Genomic DNA, 10605 nt, shown 5'->3' on the forward strand with positions numbered 1-10605 from the left:
AGCCAAGATATTGATAGCTCATAGGGGTTACCAGAGTGACTACCAGTCACCATCAAGAAATCTAAAAACACAGTCTTTGTTGTCACAAAGCCAGAAGCTCAGTTTGAGATACCTACTTGTCTTTAGGGAAGCCAAGACTGAGGTTCTCTCAGGAGGCACAGCTAGCTACTGCTGGGAAATTCAAAATTCAATGCGAAGCAAACTCAAACATCCAGGAAAACATATGAACTTGAACTGCAGAAGAAAAGAGTGAATGAATGAATTAATAAATGAAAACACATCTATTAAGTGCTTTATTGTGTGCCGGAAACTGCAAATACAAGTATGCAATACAGCCCTCACCCTCACGGGCCTTACGTTCTAAAAGGAGAAAACAATCTGTATAGGGGGAGAGGGGTGTGGACAGAAAGAAATATCTTGGTTTATTTGATTACTGTTTTCAGCATGAAGAGGGAAAGTTGGTGAAACAGGTATAGAAGGCAAGGACATAGAAGTGGTCACATCCCAAGCAAATGTGTCCAAACATTGGGGTAGTATGTAGGGAGCCGGCCCACAAGTCAGTAATAGAGTTGGTTCCATTTCTAGTTCTGACCCAGCCAAGGCACTTAACCTGTCCATGTCCCAGGAAACACTATGACTATAGATTGTGATGTAGGTAGTGATTTGCATAGGTAAAAGGAGTGCTTTATACCAGTTAAATCATAGGTTTCCTCCATTATGGCAATCAATAATATTGCTATAACATAGAAACTTTTTTTCTCTAATGTTTCAGAGCAGAGGTGATGCAACCCTATTTGAAATTTTTATGCCTTCTGTGCTTAATGGAGGTATGTCTAGGGTATATGAGGTGTTCAAGGAGGACTTACTGGTGTGAAGGCTTGCTGAACCCTTTTCAGGTTTGCTCAGCCACCTTTGGTGTCTCCCTGACGCTGAAATCTCATCTATGGTCCCAAGAAGCTGTCGTGTATATAGCAGACATACCCTAGTAAAACCGTCTGGGCAGATGTGCTAAACAAAGTTGAGGCTACCAGATAGCCTCAAATCTGTTGGTGAGTAAGGGAAGGTGCCTACCCCAAGTATGTGAAGACTTCCCCCACTAGAACGGTCAGATGAAAATAATCTGTTCCAATGGCCCCATGAAGGCAGATGAAACAGATTCTGTGGAATGCTTGGAGCTTGGTCAGACATTGAAGACACAAAAGTCATCCACTGAATCTTGGGTCATCACCAATCATCCTGACTTTTGTCTTGAGGCTGGACTTGGATGACTCTGGAAGAGAGAGTGAGGCTGATGACTGTGCAACTCTCACTTAAATCAAATTCACCCAAAATCCAATTCACTCGTTGGTCCTCTTCAAAAATGAAAAACAAGCGACAACAATAGTTGTTGGACTTCTTAATGAAGAAAAATATTGCTAGATGTTCTATCTAAAGATGTACCCATGAGGTAGCATATTCTGATGGTGAGCCATGAATTAGGAATTAGAATGCCAGGCAGGACTTTCAGCAAATCAGTGAGTCTTTCTAACACTTAGGTCCCTCTCTTAGAAAAGGAAGATGACAATGCTTGAGGGTTAAGTGAGACCACAGTTAAGAACAAACTGTGCAGAGTAAGAGGTACTCTGCCAATGTAAGACAGAACGTTATCAGTACTATTTATCAGTACTATCAGTACTATTTGTGTGTTGAAAAGCTGAAATAAAAAGGCAATAGAAGCTTCTGGCTAATAGCAATATAGAAATCCTCCCTGGACCCAGGCTCCACATTATAATGATGCTAAAGGGAAGTGGCCCATGGAATTATTTTCCCTCGCTGAGGACTTGCCGATTCTGTTGCCAATCTTAATAAAATCATCTTTTCTTTTCCCCTTTCTTCAGAGGTAATAATTCTCAGCCCAGAAGCAAGAGAGGTGGCAGTTTCTTTTCTCATTGTAGCCTGAGTTACTAGAGGAGAAGCAGCAAAGGATTGGCAGCAGAGGGGGGAAGATAAGATGCTTCTGGTCATGGGGGCAAAAAGGAACAGGAAGGGCAAACGTTTGATGCTCTGCAGAGGTACTTGGCTGTCCCTATCTTTCTGGGGCTACAGAAAACAATTGAAGGGGCCAGGGGCTGATTGTACCTATACTTTTGGGCTCCCTGGAGAAAGTGGCCATGAACTTGGCCTTAAGAAAGAGGAGTATGTGGTTTAGTACAAAGATGACAGTCTCTTCAATTAAAGGACCTGGAATCAAATCTACCTCTGATGGTTACTACCTGTGTGATCTTGGGCTAGGCAGCTGGCCTAGATGTCTTCTGGTTCCCTGACCATATGATCCTATGACCTTATGGTAAGGTTTCTTTCTTGGATCAAACTGGTCTCTATTTGGGCAATAAAGTCAATGAAGTATGTAAAGGAGAGAGGGCAGTCAGGGCTGGAGGTATGGGTGTAGCCATGATGTCCTACGAGGCTGAGTTCTAAGTCTTCTTTGAAGTTATCTTTGTGGTGACTTGGAGCATTCCGTTTCAATATAGGGCCCTGGATCAAGCCACTCTAGAGTCCCAAATAGTCTGAACCAGAATTAGGGAAATAAGTAATGATGAATCTGGGTTTTAAATCCAGCAGGTAGCTAGCTGGTGATTATCTTCTCCCATTTGAATGTAAGCACCCTGAGGGTACAGATGGCCTTACTTTTTGTTTGTGTTTGTGTTTCCAATATATAACACAATGACCTCTCTCTCTCTCTCTCTCTCTCTCTCTCTCTCTCTCTCTCTCTCTCTCTCTCTCTCTCTCTCTCTCTCTCTCTCTCTCTCTCTCCCTCTTTCTCCCCTTCTCCTCCTCTCCCTCCCTCTCTCCCTCAATCTCTCCTCTATAAAGAAGGAGGACCTCTATGGACATTGGGCATATATTCAAATGCCTAGGACTTGTATATACCAGAGAACAATTAAAATGTAGGAGTTAAAGAACTGAGAATGATACAATCTCTCCCCACCCAAAATATTGAATAAAAATTGTAGGAGACAAAGGCCAATTCTTACCTTAAATACAATGAGATAAATTCCTACACTTTAGTACTGAAGAAAAGAAGTCTCCCTTTATCATCTACTGCCCCACTTGGGTCCTTTCAAAAACTTTAAAAAAATTGAAAATTGTAATGCAGTCTGATAGAAATTGGGTTTCCTTGAGAGCAAGGACTTTTTTTTGTTTTTGTCTTATATTCCCATAATCTAGCATGGTGTCTTATACATGGTAGTTTCTCAGTACTTTGAAAAAAGTTAAACCAAGTTACAGAGTAGAAAATTGAGTCCCAGAACAGGAAAATGATTTGCTAAAGGTTATCCAAGTAATCAAAGACAGGGTTGAGATTTAACTCACAAACTCCTAACCCAGTGTTCAAAGCATGTGCTCTGCTTATGATGGACTGGTAGTGTTATCTTCATATTGGGTTAAGATTATTACTATTTTTTACTAAATAACTAAAATTATTATCAGTTTCCTCAAGTTCATGACTGCCTTTAGACCACACCATGTTCTGACTATTTAGGAAATGACAGGGAGAAAGACAAGTACTCTGACCCCCAGTGTCATTCTTCAACTAAAGTGTCGCATGGTATCCAAGTGGTCCAGATCACTGAGTTCTGGTTCTGTTTGTCATGAACTCACTTGTATGTTTGGACAACTCACACAACCTCTCTGGGCTTCAGCCTTCTCTTCTATTAAATGGGAGTCATTATCACTGTAATCTTGCAACTTTCATTTTTAATTGTTTCCTGGTTAGTATTCTTTCTATTTTCATTGATGTATTCATTATGCATATTGGGGTTTTTTTTTTGCCTCTGCTTACTTCATTTTGCATCAGTTTATATAAGTCTTTCCATGTTTTTCTATATTCTTATGTGTGGGGTTTTTTTTAATTGTACAGTGATATTCCATTACATAAATATGCCACAATTTTATTTTTGCCATTCGCAATTGATGGGAATCTATTTGTTTTCAGTTTTTTTTTGCTATCACAAAGTAAGTGTTGCTTCAAATATGTTTGTGTTTATTAGGGGTCCTTATCAAAGCTACACCTACCCTAGAGCTGTATGGGGAGGATAAGGAAAATAATGCCAGGGAAGGAGCTTTGTTCAAGCATAGAGTAGCCTATACATATAAAAGACCATTATTCTTATGAACTCTCTCTCCTTTGCCCTCCTTAGTCTTTGATTGGAAAGCCATTTCTTTTTCTTTTGGGAGAAGTCAGGTCTGGCAGACTTCAACTCTTAGACTTGTGACAAAAGCACAATTCTTGACATCTCCCTCTTGGCCTCAAGCTGTATCTAAGAGCCTCATTTATTGGCTATGGCCATAGACTAAAGCCCCAAACTGTTAATGGGCTGTGGCAGCTCAGTTCTTCCAGGGCTGCACTAAAGTAAAAGGTCCAGACATGTTTTCAGATGAAATGTCAGCCTGTTTTGAGTCTTACTATCGTGGTACTGGCCTCAAAAGGCTCCCCTCGGAACTCAGCAACTCCTAGTCCTTTCAGACATTGACTGACACTCCCTGGTTATCAGATCCCACCAATCCTAGACATAACATGTGAAGGAAGGACTAGTTTCACAAGGCTGAAAATTTAATTACAAGTATGAGGCTATCCAATTCATTCAAGGCTCCATTTCTGTGCCTGTCTGCAGCCAACATAAATCAGACCAAGATTCCAACAGGGCAGAGTCCCTATTCTATCATCTGCACTCTTGATAACTGCTATCAGCTCTCATTTGTTATTCTTCAGGCTTGGGATGGACTGAAACTTTGGATATTAACTCCTGCTTTAGTTCCCACTGAACTTCCTGATTAAGTTGTGTGTTCATCAGGAAGACGAGAATGCTGTATTTAACCTTCTGGCCAACTATAATTTTGAGACATTCAAAAGGTAGCTTTAAGGTTGGGTTTTCATGTGGGAAGAACAGTTGTGGGTTCTGAAAGTGTTCTGTCATACCTAAATGTCCTTTGAGTTTAAAAAAAAAAAAACAGTTCCTGTCATTAGAAAGTCTAGTTCCAAAACTCTGAGAAATTGAAACACCCAGTTTACAGTGTTGTCTGGAACTAGTCTATGCAAGTATCTATACTTGAAGATAGGAGAGAGTCAGAGAGGGGCTCTTTTTGGAGAAGAATCTAAATAGAAAACAAGACCATCTGAAAACAGGGCTTTCTACGTGGGGGGTTATTTCCAGGAATGATGTAGGAGAAGAGGTGGAAAGGATGTCATCCAAGAAATGTATACCTGATTATGCAACGAGAGGGGGAGATGTAAATTAAATTGGATGGAGAGTCTACCTCTAGCACTTCTTATTTATGGAAAGATATGAACTAGAGTTGCTCTAGTTGGATTGGAGGGCTTGGATGGATTGTAATCTACATCACTGGAGGGACTATTCATATTGATGGGATTATAGATCCACTAATACCTGCAAGTTCTAGTTAACCGCTAAGAAAAAGAAGAAGCTCCTCTCGATAGAGAGGTGATGGACTCAGAGTACAGACTTAAGCATGCACACACACATGTATGTATATATATGTGTATATGTATATACACATCTATAGTATGTGTGCATGTGTACATAAACATATATACACATAAATAGACATATGTATATGCATACACATGTATGTATGTATGGGACATGGCTAATATGGGAATTTATTTTGCTTTACTCTGCATATTTGTAAAATGGTTTTATTTTTCTTGCTTTTTCAGTGGATGAGGAGAAGAAGGTGGGAGAGAGAGAATTTAGAACTGAAACTGAAGTAAAAATGAATTAATTTTTTAAAAAAGTCATAGACAATAAAAAAGAGGCTTAAAACTTAAACAAGCCACATTGCGGGACTATCCTACTTCCTGGTGAGACAATACAGGATAGTTATGGTAGGGCCAACTTCTTTAATGTTTTCTATATGGTCTGATCTCCATAGTTCTATTCCCCCTCTTTTAAGTGTATGAGGATATCATAATTGCAAGCGCTTTCCTTTCTCATTCTAAGGAATACAAAGGAATTATATTCTTTGTCATAGAATATACACATATATTCTAAATTACATATATAATTTTGTACATATATAATATAAATATATATATATAAAACCATATTAATAAGTAAATCTATCCCTTTGTTAAGGTAGTCCCATGATCTTATTATGTATTAAAAACTTAATCCCCTTTCCTTATGGAATTTATATTTTACATCTCAAATTCCAAGGGAGGAAAAGCCATAAGCATCTCTGTGAGTCTTTTGATTCCTCACTTCATAGAACAATTCAAATGAATTCTCCTGGTACTTGCCAGGTAATTGACCTATATCCTTTTTGCTTTAACCCTTAAAACTAGCCAAGAAAATCTTTCTTATTTTCTCAATAATAATGTCCATCTCGGTCCAGGTAACTTCACTGTACCTAGTGTCATATTGAAATCCCTCTATATCTCTCTTATAAACCAACCTTAAGTAAATCAAGGAACAGTCCATTCCCATACTCTACCTCAATCAGTTATTGAACTCAAAGATCCCCAAGGTTTAGATCAGAATGCAAAAGTTACAGATATCAGGCAGCTAGGAGTACAATGATAGGATACTGGACCTTGAAATTAGCATCAGACACTTAGTAGCTGTGTGACTCTGGGCAAGTCACTTAACCTCTTTGCCCCACCTTCCTTATCTGTAAAATGAGGATAATAATAGTACCTACCTCCTAAGGTTGTTGTGAAGATCACGTGAAATAACAATTATAAAACACTTAGCAAGTGCCTAGCACATAGCAAGCACTATATAAGTATTAGCTATGAGTATTATTAGATATCACCTTACTCTTTTAATCACCATTCAGGGTCCCCCAAAAGGAGACTCTCTAGCATCTACTGGAGATGTTCCTTTTTTTGGTATGAAAAGTGAAAGTTTTCTTTGGAGTTACAACACCACTGAAATTTGGGGAGTTTCCATGTCACCACCCCAGTGAGGATGCAGATTTGGAGACACACAGTAACCCATGCCCATTTCCAGTCAACTGTATAGAACATCCTTTAATAAATCTCCTTTGGACGCCTAAGTCTTATGTGGGAATTCTCTCTTGCCTTCACTGGAGAAGATGCGTGGTTATCACATAATCACTCATTTAAAGAGGCATTTGCTTCCAAAGAAAGATATTGAAATGGGTAGGAGAAACCAATCAAATATCCTTATTTTCACACTTCTCAAATCCAGAGAGCCCTTATTTCAATTGCTGCTCTAAGTTTCTAAGTTAATGGTGGAAAGAACATCTCAGTAGGAATATGGAAAGCTGGATTCTACTCACTGAGCAAAGTCAAGAAAATAGGTTCATTTCTCCTGTCCTCAGTTTCCTCACTGGCAAACTGAATGGCGAGGAGTTAGACTTGATGATCTCCAAAGTCCTTTCCCAGCTGTGATATCCTCTGATTTCCAAAACTGTCAAGTGAAGCACATGTGAATGATGAGTACATCAGCTGATGTCAACCAGCCCCATATCTTTCTAAGAATTCAAAGTGAAAATACAATGTTTGACCGGACTCTTGATTAAAAAAAAAAAAAGTATTTAGCACAAGTCGAAGCTTGTATTGAAGTAAACCTTCCATCAGGATGTCACTCTCCCTGAAAAGCTAAAAGAGGTGTTTTGACTAAGTATCATTTATCTTGGATTACTGGTGATTTGGGTCTTGGGCAATGGTCATGTTGCATTTCTTGAGGAGACTATAAACTCCTTGAGGGAAGGGTCTGTTTTCTTTTTGTTTTTGTATACCTCATACTCAGCACAGTGTCTTGCACATCCTTAATAAATGCTTGCTGAATACAATGGAATTGAATTGGACCAAAACCCAACCCAAATGCAGAGCCCCACAGGACTTTTCCTAGACCTTTTATATCAATACTAACTGTTGCTGTTTCCCACCCAGCCTGCTATCTTTTTTTTTCTTGACCTTGTGAAAAGGGCCATGCCCTGGCTACTTCTTAATGGGCATTGCCTCATCCTAAGTGAGTACCTGCAAAGACCTTGGCTTAAAGGGCCCAAGGTCTCCCAGTGCATCCTGGGCCATCTCCAGTCATCCTGATGAATATCTGGTCACTGGATTCAGATGGCTCTGGAGGAGAAGTGAGGCTGGTGGTGTTGCACAATCCTTCCTCACTCAAAACAAAATCAAGTGCAAGTCATGTCATCATCTCTCTGATGGTATGGTCTTCTTCGGCAATGAAGGACAAACACAACAACTCCTGAAGTATTTTATGAATGAGCACTGGCCACCTTATACCTGCCACTTCACCAGTTCAAGCCTGCATTTCCTCATCTGTAAAATAAAAGCTTGGATTAGTTTAGTTGATTTTCAAATACTCGTAGCTCCAATATTCAGTGAGATAAGGAGGAATCCCAATCCCCTTCCAAGGTCCCTGGAAAATGAGATATGTGAATACTTCTTGTCCACTATCAGTATTTTTTAACACTTGATTATCATCAGTATGGAGTACTGGATTGGCTTCTTATGGTTCCACATGTGTTTACTCTGTCTTCCTTAGCAACAATGTATGTTCCCTGAGAGTCTCATACTTTTGTGCCCTCAAAAAAGGATTGAAAGGTTGACAACCTAAGTTATAATATTATTCCTTTAATGCAGAGATTAAACTTGGGCCCTTCAGCCATCCCAGAGCGCAAAGGAAAACCCATATTTAATGAAAAAAGGCTTTCTTTGAACAGATAAACTGTTACACAAAAGCACATCCACTGAAGTCCAAGCACTTTAGACGCTAGCAGAGAGACCCTCAGGCACATGGTACAGTGAAAATTAAGCAATTAACAAGCTTTTTTTTACCTGTTTGCTGTGTGCTGGGTATTGTATTTAGTACTAGGCATACAGAAGAAGGCAAAAACATGGTCTTTGTCACGTTCATATTCTAATGGGGGAAAGAACATGCAGTCATCTATGTATGTATACGATCTCTGTGGGGTAAATAAGGAGTGGTCCCAGAGAGAGAGCATAGTGGGAAGGGCCTCTTGAGGATGGTGGGATTTGGGCCGTTTTGAAGGCACTCATAAAAGTTAGGAGGCAGGCATGATGAGGGAAGGTATTGAAGAAAGAACACTGGTCTTAGAGTTAACCATGACTTGGGCTCATGTCCAACTTCTGACACTTTATTAGTTCACTTTATCTGTCTAAGCCTTAGATTGCTTATTTGTAAAATGGGTAAACTAAGAACTGAAGTATCCATCCAGTACTGTGCTAAGCAGTGATACAACAAAAAAGGAAAATCAGTTGTGATTTAACGGAGGAAACACCAAACATAAATAAATAGGTTCATAGAAGATACATAGAGTAGATGGAAGTAACCATATGTCATCATCATCATTATAAGAAGGTAATGTAGTGTGGGGAAGTGCATTGAACTTAGTAATCAAGAGGAGCTGGGTATGAATCCATTCTTCAGCATCTATTAGCTATGTGAGATGGTGCATGGGAGAGGGTACTTGGCCTGGAGTCATGAAGATTCATCTTCCTGAGTTCAAATTCAGCCTTAGATACTTACTAGTTGTGTGACCTTGGACAAGTCACTTAACCTTGTTTGCCTCAATTTCCTCATCTATCAAATGAGCTGGAGAAGGAAATGGCAAGCCACTCTAGTACCTTTGCCAAGAAAATCCCCAAAAGGGGTCATGAAGAGTTTGGCTCAACTGGAAAAGACTAAGCAACAGTAATATAGTATGGGGAAATATATTGAACTTGAAATCAAGAGGAGTTGAGCATCAATCCCACCTTAGACATATATTAGCTATGTGTCCATGGACAACTCACATAATCTCTCTGAGCCTTAGTTACCTTATTTTTAAAAGCAACTACATCACCAGCTTATTGGAAGCATTAAGTGAGATAGTGTGTATCCAATACTTTTAAATCTTATTGTACTATATACATGTTAGCTGTTACTAATAATATCAGTGATAATCATTTCTTCATCTTTAGTACCATACAGTTATACCTTCTAATGTATATTTCTTTTAATCCTTGTAACAACCTGTTAGGTTGTGCAATTTGTATTATATCCATTTTGTAAATGGAGATGATTCATTTGTAATGAATAAACTGAGATTGAGAGGGAGAGTATTTGCCCAAGATTATTTAACTTATAACTGTCAGAGGTAGGAATCAAACCCAAGTCCTCTGTTTTCAAGTCCAGTACTTTCCCTCTATACCTGTTCATTCACTTATTTTAATCACAATTCTAAAAAGCTTGTTTATGAGAGGTCATATGGCAGAGTGCTGAACTGGGAGATAGAAGTCTTGTGTTCAAATATTGGCCCTGCTACCTGCTCCTTGTGTGGCCTTGGGTAAATCATTTAATTTCTCTAGACCTCATTTTCTTCATCTGTGAAGTGGGGAGGCTGGACTGGATGACCAACCACTCAGGTCTTTTTTAGATCTTACCATTAGATGGTTCTAAACTCATTGATCTGTCCAGAACCAATTAGATATAGTGGATCAAAACTTAAGGCAAGATGATGTTCAAGAAGCAGTTATGATAATAGCAGAGAGGAGCAGCCATTGTTAAAGGGGCAGGATTCGAAAACCAAAAATCTGTATCCAATAGATAGAAG

General features: G+C 39.2%; 1 long non-coding RNA gene across 1 annotated transcript; it reads right to left on the reverse strand.

Annotated features, from left to right (window-relative positions):
* Positions 1-221: 221 nt before the first annotated feature.
* Positions 222-8308, reverse strand: LOC140507297 (uncharacterized). Its single transcript, XR_011968279.1, has 3 exons — positions 8006-8308; positions 7303-7433; positions 222-1270 (listed from the first exon to the last, which is right to left on the reverse strand). It is a non-coding gene; the product is annotated as an uncharacterized lncRNA (long non-coding RNA).
* Positions 8309-10605: the final 2297 nt, after the last annotated feature.

The sequence above is a fragment of the Notamacropus eugenii genome, chromosome 1 (genome assembly GCF_028372415.1).
Source record: "Notamacropus eugenii isolate mMacEug1 chromosome 1, mMacEug1.pri_v2, whole genome shotgun sequence".
In the NCBI taxonomy this organism is placed as follows: domain Eukaryota; kingdom Metazoa; phylum Chordata; class Mammalia; order Diprotodontia; family Macropodidae; genus Notamacropus; species Notamacropus eugenii.